Source organism: Propithecus coquereli, unplaced genomic scaffold, assembly GCF_000956105.1.
Source record: "Propithecus coquereli isolate 6110/MARCELLA unplaced genomic scaffold, Pcoq_1.0 Scaffold969, whole genome shotgun sequence".
In the NCBI taxonomy this organism is placed as follows: domain Eukaryota; kingdom Metazoa; phylum Chordata; class Mammalia; order Primates; family Indriidae; genus Propithecus; species Propithecus coquereli.
This window is the reverse complement of record NW_012156051.1, coordinates 241628-254606: the sequence shown is the minus strand read 5'-3', so window position 1 is coordinate 254606 and position 12979 is coordinate 241628.

Below are 12979 nucleotides of genomic sequence, written 5' to 3'. Positions count from 1 at the left end.
AATGGTGGTTACCAGAGGCTGAAAAGGAAAGGGGAGAGAGAGGATGAAGAGAAGTTGGTTAAGGGGTACAAAAATACAGTTAGATAGAAGGAATAAATTCTAGTATTCAATAGTATAGTAGAGAAATTATAGTTAACAATAATGTATGGTATATTTCAAAACAGCTAGAAGAGAAGATTGTAATGTTCCCAACACAAAGAAAAGATAAATGTTTGAGGTGACAGATATCTCAGTTACCCTGATTTGATCATTACACATTGTATACAGGTATCAAAATATCACATGTACCCCCAAAATACGTACAACTATTATACATCAATAAAAAGGAAACAAAAACACAAAGACATATGTAGGGTACAAAGTAAAGGATGGAAAGTGGGTTATAATGCAAACACTAATAGAAAGAAGCAGGAGTGTTGATGTGAATATCGGATAAAGTAGAATTCAAAGCAAAGGAAATTACTAGAGACAAAGAGGAACACCACATTATGATAAAGAGTCAGTTACTGTGAAGAAATTATAATCCTAAACGTACATGCATCAAACAAAACAGCCTCAAAATATATGAAGGAAAAACTGATAGAGCAGAAAGGAGAAATAGACAAGTCCAAAATTATAGTAGGTGTCTTCAACAGTGTATTCTCAGCAATTGATAAAACTTCTAGATATTATATCTGCAAGCATATGGAGGAAGTGAACAATAAAATTTATCAATATGATATAATTGATGTATATATAGAGAAAGAGCACTACAACCAACAACAGCAGAAAACACATTTTTTCAAGCACTCATGGAACATTAAACAGGATAGACAACACCTTGGGAACAAATTTCAACAACATTAAAAAAATTGACACCAAACAGAGTATGTTCTCTAACCATAAAGGAATGAAATTAGTAATCAATAACAGAAAAACAACAGAAAATCTACATATGTGGAAATTAAACAACACACTTCTATATAATTCATAGATCAAATAAGAAGCTTCAAAGGAAATTTTAAAAATACATAAAACTGAATGAAAACAAAAACAAAACATCAACATATGTGGGATATGGTAGAGCAATGATGAGAGGGAAATTTGTAGTTAAATGCTTGCATTAAAAAGAGGAAAAATCTCAAACCAATGATCTAAGTTTCTATCCCAAGAAACTAGAAAATGAAGAGCAAAGTAAACATAAAACAATCAGAAAAAAGAAATAATAAAGATGAAGATAGAAAACAATATTGAAAACAGGAAAATTATACAAAACATCAATGCAACAAAAGCTACTTCTTTGAAAACATCAATTAAATTGATAAAACTTTAGTAAAACTGACAAAGAAAAAAGGAGAAAACACATAAATTACCAATATTAAGAATGAAATAGCAATATCACTACAGATCTTACAAGCATTAAAAGGATAACAGAGAATGTTGACAAATAATGCTCTTAAAATCCACTACTTAGAAGAAATAAATCAATTCCTCAAAAACTACAAGATACCAAAGTTCAACTGAGATAAAAGAGATATATAACTATCAGAGAAAATAATTTTTAATTTGAAAAGAAACCTTACAAGCCCAGATGGCTTCACATGAGAATATAATCAAATACTTAAACAATTAATGTTAATTTTACACAATCTCTTACAGATAATGTAAGAATAGGAAATACTTCCAAACTAATTTTATAAGACAACTATTTTCCTTGAAGATCAGGAATAAAACAAGGATGTCGGCTATACCCATTTCTATTGAACACAGTATTGGAAGTCCTAACCAGGGCAATCAAGGGAAAAAAAAGTAAAAAGTATCTATATTAGAAATGAAGAAGTAAAATTATCTCTGTTTACAGATGACATATTACTTATATGCAGAAAACTCTACAAATTCCACACAAAAAACTTAGCACTAATAAACAAATTCAGCAAAACCGGATGATACAAATCAACAAACAAAAATCAGTTGCAGTTTGATACAATAACAGTGAACAATTCAAAAAGGAAATTAAGAAAACAATTGCATTTATAATACAATAAAAAGATTAAAATACCTAGGAATAAATAAAAAAGAATAAAATATTTAGGAATAGACCTAACGAAAGTGGCAAAAGATTTACACACTGAAAACTAAAACAATATTGCTGAAAGAAATTAAAGATTTTAATCAAATCCCATTTACTAATTTTTGTTGTTGCCATCATTGCCATTGGGGTCTTAGTCATAAATTTTTTGCCAAGGTTGATATCTAGAAGAGTTTTTCCTACATTTTCCTCTAGAATTCTTATGGTTTCATACTTTAGATTTAAGTCTTTTATCAATCTTGAATTAATTTTTGTGAGTGGTGAGAGAGAGGGGTCCTGTTTCATTCTTCTGCATGTTGCTATTCTATTTTCCCAGCACCATTTATTGAATAGGGCTTCTTTCCCCCAGCATATGCTGTCGTCTGTTTTGTCAAAGATCAGTTAGTTGTAGGTAGATGGTTTCATATCTGAGTTCTCTGTTCTGTTCCATCGGTCTATGTCTCTATTTTTGTACCAATACCATGCTGTTTTGGTTACTGTAGCCTTGTAGTATAGTTTTAAGTCTGATAATGTGATGCCTCCAGATTTGTTCTTTTTAATAAGTGGGATTTGATTAAACTAAAAAGCTTCTGCATAGCTAAGGAAACAATCAACAAAGCAAATAGACAACCCACAGAATGGGAGAAAATATTCACAAGCTATACATCCAATAAAGGGCTAATATCCAGAATTTAAAAAGAACTCAAACGAATCAGCAAGAAAAAAAACCCTATTAAAAAGTGGGTAAAAGACATGAACAGATGCTTCTCAAAAGAAGAAAGATAAATGGGCAAGAAACATATGAAAAAATGCTTAATGTAAATAATCATCAAAGAAATGTAAATTAAAATCACAATGAGATATCACCTTACCCCAGTTAGAAAGTCCAAAAACAATAGATGCTAGTGTGAATGCAGAGAGAAAGGAATGCTTATACGCTGTTGGTGGGACTGCAAATTAATACAACCCCTATGGAAAACAGCATGGAGATTCCTCAAAGAACTAAAAGAAGGCCTACCATTTGATCTGGAAATCCCACTACTGGGTATCTACTCAAAGGAAAAGAAGTCATTTTATAAAAAAGACACCTGCACTTGAATGTTTATTGCAGCACAATTCACATTTGCAAAGATGTGGAATCAACCCAAGTGCCCATCAATGCATAAGTAGATTAATAAAATGTGGTATATGTGCGCCATAAAAAAGATGAATTAACACTTTTGCAACAAATTGGATGGAACTGGAGAGCATTCTCCTAGGTGAAGTATCTGAAGAGAGGAAAAACAAACACCACATGTACTCACTATTAAATTGGAACTAGCCAATGAGCACACATGTGCACAGAGGGAAGTAAAACTCAGTGGAAATCAACCACGGGGAGGGGGGAGGGCAGGGGTAAAAACCTACCTAATGGGTACAATGGACACTATTTGTGTGATGGGCACACCTTTAGCTAGGACTCATGCATTACAAAAGTGATCCATGTAACCTAAAATGTTTGTACCTCCTTAATTTTTTAAAATAAACAACCAGAAATTATATGATAGTATTAGAAAAGGAAATTAAAGACACAAACAAATGGAAAGACTCTCCATGTTCATGGATTAAAAGAGTTAATATTGATTATTTTTAATATGTCCATAGTACCCAAAGTGATCTACAGATTTAGTATAATCCCAATAGCATTTTTGCAAAAGTAGAAAGAAAAGATTCTAAAATACATGTAGAGTTTCAAGTGACCCCAAGTAGCCAAAACAATTTTCAAAAGAACAAAGCTAGAGGCCTTACTCTTCTAGATTTCAAAACATACTACAAAGCTACTGTAATCAAAATGGTGTGGTACTAGCATAAAGATAGACATGCAAACCAATGAAGTCCAGAATGAACCCTCACATATCTGGTTAAATGATCTTTGACAAGGTGCTTAAGATTACTCAGTGGGGAAATGACAGTCTCCTCAACAAACGGTATTGGAGAAACTGAATATCCACAAGCAAAAAAATGAAATTGGACCTTTATCTTACACCATAAACAAAAATTAACTCAAAATGGATCAAAGACTTAAAGGTAAGACCTAAAACTGAAATAATAGAAGAAGAGATAAGAAAAAAGCTTCATGACATTGGATTTGGCAAAGAATTTTCAGTTATGACACCAAAAGCAAAAATAGACAAATGGGACTACATTTATTAAACTTAAGGACTTTTGTGCATCAAAGGAAAAAATCAACAAATTGAAAAAGGTAACATATGGAATGGGAGAAGACATTTATAAATTATATATCTGATAAGGGATTAATAAACAGAATATATTAATATAAAGAAATTCTACAATTCAACGACAAAAAAAATCAAAGAACCTAATTAAAAAATGGGCAAAGGACTTGAATAGATGTCAAAGATTATATACAAATGACCAAGTATATTGAAAGATGCTTCCAGATCACTAATCATCAGGGAAATGCAAATCAAAACCACCATGACATATTACTTCATACCCATTAGGATGGTTACTATCGGAAAACCAGAAAATAAGTGTTGTTGAGGATGTGGAGAAATTGGAACACTTATACACTGCTGGTGGGACTGCAAAACAGCACAACTGCTATGGAAAGAGTATGGTAGTTCCTAAAAAAAAATTAAAAACAGAACTACCATATGATCCAGCATCCTTACTTCTGGGTATGTATCTAAAAGGATGGAAATTGAGGTCTCAAAGAGATATTTGCACATCCATGTTCATAGCAACACTGTTCACAATAGCCAATAGGTGGAAGCATTCCAAATATCCATTGACAATTGAATGGATGAACAAAATGTGGTATATACATAAAATAGAATATTATTCAACCTTGAAAAATAATGGAATATTATTTAGCTTTAAAAAATAAGGAAATCTTGCCACATGCTACAACCAGGAATGAACTTTGAGGATATTATGCTAAGTGAAATAAACCAGTCACAGAAAGGCAAATACTGTATAATTCCACTTATATGAAGTATCTAGAATAGTTAAATTCTTAGATTTAGAAAATAGAATGGTGGTTTTCAGGGACTGGGGAAGGGGAGAAGGGGGGAAGGGAGAGTTGTTTATTAGATATTGAGTTTCAGTTTTTCAGGAAGAACAGGTTCTGAAGATGGGTTGCACAACAATGTGGGTATATTAACACTACTAAACTACACACTTAAAAATGGTTAAGATGGCAAATTTTATGTTATGGGTATTTTACCACAATAAAATATTTTTAAAAAGGCTAAAGAAGAAAAAAATATCACACAATCATATCTATTGATGCCAAAGAAAAGCATTAATGAAATCCAACATCCATTAATAGTAAAAATTCTTAGCAAACTAGGAATAAAGGGAAACTTCTTTAACTTAATAAAGAGCAACTACAAAAAAACCTACAGTTAACATCATACTTAATGGTGAATGCCTGAATTCTTTCTCCTTTATATTAATAACATAAAAGGTTATCTGATTATCTGTTCTCACCAAGCTTGCTCAGCAAAGTAATGAAAATTCTAGCCAATGCAATAAGAAAAAAAAAAAAAAAGGAAAGAAAAGACACAAAAGGCATACGGATTGGAAATTAAGAAATAAAACTGTCCCTATGTGCAGATGACCTGATTGTCTATGTAGAAAATCCTAAAGAATCTATAAATGTCTTTACTACCCAAGGTGATCTACAGATTGAATACAATCCCTATTAAAATCCCAACATCATTTTTTGCAGATCTAGGAAAAATAATTATACACTTCGTATGGGACCAGAGAAGACTCCATATAGCCAAAGCAACCTTAAGCAAAAAGAACAAATTGGGAGGCATCAGTTTACCAGATTTCAAGCTATACTACAAGGCTATAGTAACTAAAACAGCATGGTACTGGCACAAGAACAGAGACATAGACCAATGGAACAGAACTGAGAACCCAGATATAAAACCATCCTCATATAGCCATCTAATCTTTGACAAAGCAGACACAAACATACACTGGGGAAAAGAATCCTTATTCAATAAATGGTGCTGGGAAAACTGGATAGCCACATGTAGAAGACCGAAACAGTATCCGCACCTCTCACCCCTCACAAAAATCAACTCAATGGATAACAGACTTAAACCTAAGGCATGAAACTATAAGAATTCTAGAAGAAAATGTTGGAAAAACTCTTATAGACATTGGCCTAGGCAAAGAATTTATGAAGAAGACCCCAAAGGCAATCACAGCAACAACAAAAATAAATAAATGGGACCTGATCAAATTAAAAAGCTTCTGCACAGCCAAGGAAACTATCATTAGAGCAAACAGACAACCTACAGAATAGGAGAAAATATTTGCACGCTATACATCTGATAAAGGGCTAATAACTAGAATCTATATAGAACTCAGGAAAATCAGCAAGAAAAAATCAAACAACCCCATTAAAAAGTGAGCAAAGGACATGAACAGAAACTTTTCAAAAGAATATAGATTAATGGCCAACAAAACATATGAAAAAATGCTCAACATCTAATCATCAGGGAGATGCAAATCAAAACCACAATGAGCTATCACTTAACTCCAGTGAGAATGGCTTTTATCAAAAAGTTCCAAAACAATAAATATTGGCCTGGATGCAGAGAGCTAGGAGCACTCATGCACTGTTGGTGGGACTGCAAACTAGTACAATCTTTGTGGAAAGTAATACGGAGATACCTCAAAGAGCTACAAATAGAACTACCATTTGATCCAGCAATCCCACTACTAGGTATTTGCCCAAAGGAAAAAAAGGCATTCCATAATAAAAACATCTGCACTAGAATGTTTATACAATTGGAAAGATGTGAAAACAACCTAAGTGCCCATGAGTACATGAGTGGATTAATAAAATATGGTATATGTATACCATGGAGTTCTACTCAGCCATAAAAAATGGTGAACTAATACCTCTTGTATTATCCTGGATGGAGCTGGAGCCCATTCTTCTAAGTGAAGTATCACAAGAATGGAAAAACAAGCACCACATGTACTCACCATTAAACTGATACTAATTGATCAACATTCATGTGAACATATGGAAGTAACATTCATCGGGTGTCAGGCAGGTGGGAGAAGGGAGGAGGGGATAAGCGAATTGATATTTAACAGGTGTGGTGTGTGCTCTCTGGGGGATGGGCACACTTGTAGCTGTGACTGTTGTGTTACAAAGGCAATTTATGTAACCAAAGCGTTTGTACTCCTGTAATATTCTGGGGAAAAAAAAACATGATATAAAATCAAAAAAGGCAAAAAAAAAAAAAAGAATCTACAAAAAATCTCATAGAACTAATAAATGACTTCAGCAAGTTTATAGGATATGAGATCAACACACAAAAATTAATCACTTGTCTATTTACTAACAAGTATATAGAAATGGAAATTTAAAACACAATGCTATTTATGATGATTCCAAATAAAAGGAAATACTTAGGCACAATCTAAAAAAAACACATAGAGTATCTGTATGCTAAAATGTAAAAATGCTGATAAAAGAAATCTAAGAAGACCTAAATAAATGGAGAGGCATGCCACGTTCATGGACTGGAAGGCATAATGTAGTAAAGATGTACATTCCCCCAAAATGATCTGTGAGTTTAGTGCAATTCCTGTCGAAATCTAAGAAAGGATTTTTTTTTGGTAGACATAGACCAGCTTATAATTAAATTTACATGGGGCCGGGCACGGTGGCTCACGCCTATAATCCTAGCATTCTGCAAGGCCAAGGTGGGAGGATTGCTTGAGCTCAGGAGTTTGAGACCAGCCTGAGCAAGAGCGAGACTCTGTCTCTACTCGGGAAGCTGAGGCAGGAAGATTGCTTGAGCCCCGGAGTTTGAGGCTGCAGTGAGTTCCGAGGATGCCACTGCACTCTACCCAGGGCTACAGAGTGATACTCTGTCTCAAAGAAAGAAAAAATTAAATTTATATGGATATCTAATTTACATTCTCACCAACAGTGTACAAGGGTTCCCTTTTTTTCCACATCCTTGTCAACACTAGTTATCTTTTGTCTTTTTGATAATAGCCATTCTAACAGGTGTGAGGTGATATTTCATTGTGGTTTAATTTGGATTTCCCTGATTATTAGTGATATTGAACATTTTTATGAAAAAAAGCATGGAGGTTTCTCAAAAAATTAAAAATAGAACTACTGTATGATACAGTAATCCCACTGCTGAGTATATATCCAAAGGAAATGAAATCAATGTCTAAAAGATATCTGTACTCCCACGTACATTGCACTATTATTCACAATAGCCGAGATATAGAATCAACTTTTGTGTCGTTCAACAGATGAATGAATAAAGAAAATATATTACCACATCACTGCCGACAGGTAGAATTAGAATCTAGGACTCTTTGATGGCAAAATCCAAGTTCTTTCTACAATACCCAATTGCCTCTGGCCTTTTGGAGTTCATAATGTCCAGCCCTTTTCTAAGCACGCACATGTTCCATTACTTAAAATTTTGGTTACAAGTAATTGTGTGCTGGTAAATGGTTAACAACTGGTTCTCCAAAAAATAAAAAAAAATCCTTAGTTGGTAGTCTTTGCCGTCTTTCACGGAGTTCATAATCCCACCATGGCCAATTTCAAGTTACCCATTTCACTGAATGCAAAAGTGGGATGAGGCACACACAATACACTGTCTCAAACTGGTGTAAACTGGCCTCACCATATCATTGGTCACAATCAATAGGAATTTTTTCTTGTCAATATAAATTAAAATGGATTTTGTGAGAAAAATGTCTGAGGCTCACAGAACTGGAGGGAGACTGAAGAAAGTAACTTGAGAACTGGATAGAAAGCAGGAAAACAGCAGGAAAGATAGGAATGGTCTGATCAGGATGCTGACCTGGAGCTAGAATCACAGAAACCAATTTTTTTTCACTCTTGTGTTAATCACTTAAATTTCAAAGTCCAAGGAGAGGGTGTGTTATTGACTAAGAGTAGGTTGTATGCCTGCCCCTTGGCCATACCAGGACAGAAAGAGGAATAGTCTGGTTTACTCCTCTCCAATAGGAGGAGAATAAACATCTGAACATGTCATCCCACAAAGACTACATATTGGTTTTCTATTAATGCATAACAAATAACCAAAGAGAGTGGTTAAAACAACATCCATTTATTATCTCCTAGTTACTGTAGGTCAGAAGTCCAGGCATGGTTTGGTTGTGTTCTCTGTTCAGGCAAGACTGAAATCAAGGTGTCAGCAGAGCTGCATTTGTATTTGGCCCCAAGAACAAATTTCAATGACGCCCATATTATTTTTTTTATAATCCTCTCCCTTAACTACTTGACCTTTTGAGTTGTTTCCCAGAAATGGTGGCTTTTCTGCAAGACAAAGGAGCTGAGATTCTGAAGGCCCCTGCGCAGACTTTCTGACGCCGAGATTCACCATCCCCCACAACCTGCCCCCAGTGCACGTAGACCCTTGTTAGTTACACAACTAACCCAAGGCTGGAGGCCCCTCCTTTAAAAGCCTTTGATCTCTGTTAGTCAGAGAGATGAAGTTAAGGCAGCTTCTCCCATTCTCTTGATATTAAAAATTCCTTTCTTCTTTGGCAATCCTCGTTGTCTCAATAATTAGATCTTTGAGCGAAAAGCAAATACATCTAGACCGAAACCCCCTTGCGGTTTTGCCAATACCGCAATTTCTTTTTGGAGCCTTCTAATTTCATTCAGATTGTAGACAGAACTCCTGTCCTTGCAGCGATAGGTCTGAAGTCCTTATCTCTTTGCTGGCTATCAGCTGGAGGCCTCACTTAGCTCATAGAGACCACTCATATTCTTTGCCATGTAGTACCCTCCATCTTCAAGTCCAGGCATGGAGATTGTCCATGCATCTAATCCCTCTCACTCTTCAAATGTCTCTTGCCAAGACAAGTGCAGTCCCCTGTAATGTCTCACCTGACTAGGTCAGGCCTGCCCAGGATGGTGTCCCTATTTTAAGGTCAACAGATTTTGAAATTTAATTACCTGGGCAAAATCCTTTCACAGCAGCGTCTAGATTAGTGTTTTTATTGAATAACTGCCAGATAGTTATGTACAACAGGGGGTGGGAAGCTTGTGGGCCATCCTAAAATTCTATCTACTATAATGGGGGAACTTTATTATCCTAAAAGGAAATTGAGTGTCATTCGGAAAGGTGAATGGATACCAACAAGACAAATATTCACTACAGCTTATTTGGCTAACATCTACACATATGTTTTACCATCCCACCCTGAAATTTCACAACAGTGAATGAGGCATTCTGTGAGATCATGGGTGGTGGTGATACAGAAGTACTGTAGGTAGAGAAGGCAAATCACTATCTAGAATATTCACTTACTCCACAGAGATTGTAAATCCAACTAACTCTTCGAAGATGAGAAGGGGCTGGTCCCCTTCAGGTTGGTACCTGTCAGGAACTCAGTATAGTGTTGGAGTAAGGTGCACTCAGCGGTGGGGGTAGTTGCATCAGCCTTTGTGAGCCTGTAGTTGAGGCCATGCATAGCCTTTCTGTTCATGCCACCATGACCACTTTGTACAGGTGCCCATTGAGCAAGCACAAGAGCAGCTGAGGAAAGAGGCTTGCTGACCTTCAATGAGTGGGTCATACTGCTGTGTAGATTACTGAGAGCCTACTGGTGAGCATTCACATTGAACACTGATAGAGTCTCATGGTCTGGACCAATCTTAAGAAGTCCAGTACCACTTCCTTAAACTTCTTTTTTAGCTATTTTCCCAAATGCCCTCATTCAAAATCCCTGATAATTAGGATGAATAATTATCACTGTACTTGGATCTGGATGCAACAACTTGTACTACTTTAGGTTGTCTCTCTTTGGAAAAGAGTGAATGCACTTTTGTTTGTATGATAAATAACTGCATCATATTACACAATGTCCTCTTCCCAAAGGGAGCAATGTCAAGAAGTATGTGTAGTGGATATCGGACAGGGGAATTTTAGTGAATATTTGCTAAAATAAAAATAATTTTTAATTTAAAATTTTATTCTGATACAGTTTAAAAATTATAAAAAAGTTGCAAGTATAGTAAAAAGAATTCCTGTCTACACTTAACCTAAATTCCCCGATGTTAACATTTTACCACATTTGTTTTAACCTCCCTCTGTCTCTCTCAGTCTTCTGTCTCTCTGTCTCCGTGTCTCTCTCTAGACACACACAAACAATTTTATAAATGTTTTGAGAGTAAGTTACAAAGACATCCTCTTACAGAAAACAGTACAATAATCAAAATAAGACCACTAGCATTGATCCAATATTGTTATCTAATCTAAAGACCTTTTTCAGCTTCTGCCAATTTTGCAAATTGCCCCAGAATTTCGTGAGCAGGGAAGGGACAGAATCAAATCTATTCTGGGGTGTGAACAGGGCAGAATGGACTACTGAAGCCTGCAGTACGGTGCAGTCCACAGGAATGGAGCTAAGGGAGCTCCCACAGGCATTGGGCCTCCTCTGAAAGCCCCAGGCCCCAATGATGCACCCTCCTCGTTCTTCAGGTCCCCTAGAACTCCCTCACAATCTTCCGCACCCCTGGTGTTGCCTGTAACCTCTAAATAAACTTTTTTGGGACTGATTGTCCAAGGCATGGCCCCAGGACTCTTCCACATCTTCAGCACCTAACATGGCTTGGAGGATCAGCAGAGATCCATCCATATTACATAGATCTCGCAGACCACAAGAGGTGGGGGAGACCACAGATCTCTCTTCTCCATCCCCATTTACAAATGAGCAACCGAAGCTCAGAGAACTAAGATTGTTGGGGGCAGAGCAGGAAGGATGCCTGTAGGCTGCCTCTCAGGCCTGGTGTCTTCCTCAGGCATCACACAGCTGTTTAAATCCCCTCCTACAGGGTGGTCCCAATCTGCGCACAGTATGGAGCTGGGGGTGTGGGTGCTGATGGTGGTGGGGGGGCTATGAAACCTCAGGGAAGACCTGTGCTTATCCTGGGGGCTTATGGACAGATGGTTTGTTCTTTCCTGAGGCTGCAAAGTGGAGCCCATCTACCTGAATGTGGATGTCGTGAACACACACTGGGAGAAGCTTGAGGTAGGTGGGGGACTCCACGGCCCAAGCTGGTTGTGGACATGCACATGGTGAAAGCCCCCTCCCCTACAGAAAGGCTGCCCCAATCCCACAGGGCCTGGGTATTTTACACCAACAGGTGGAATAACCAGCCTCCAGAAATGCAGGGCCCACAGCCCAGACCTGAGGCACCATGGAGATGCAGGGCAAAGGCCTCAGGCTGAGATTCCCTACCCAGGCCTGGCTGGAGGTAGGGGAGGGTCTGGGGCCCTCCCTACACTGCTATTTTATTCCTACTAATCCTGGGCTCTCTTCTCAGAATGTGGACATCACCTGGGAACCTGAAGAAGCCCTGGACACTGTCCTTGCCCACTAATGCCCTGGACACTGTCCTAGGAGGCCAAATTGCCTTTGCTCTTGCTTTTTTCTACCCCAGGCTCTGCCCTTGCCCACACACCACCAAGCCCCTAAGGAAGTTATGGCCTAAGCCTAATTTCATCCTCAGTTGGGAGAGCCTTGCTTCTAGCATAGATTTTAGCAGCTTAAGCCAGGTCCCTGTTCACAGTCACAGCCAAAGGCTGCCTAGCTTTGTATAGAGCTTTGTCTTACTTTCTTAATTCTTGTTCTCTAAGCAACAAAGGCTCCTCTTTCTCTCTGCAGGAGAAAAGGCCATTGTAAGGCCTCTTTCGTTTTTCCATAAGACCCTGTCTCTGTGATGAGGCCCTGATCCTATAGGGGTAGATTTTGAGGGCTTCCCAGAGGGACAGGTTCCTGGGTAACATTTCCAGATAGGGATAGTGCCTGAGCACTTTTATGCCCCTTTTATGGGCAATGTGGCTAGGGGTATGTTATTTTCCTTCTTACACAGAAGACTTCGGT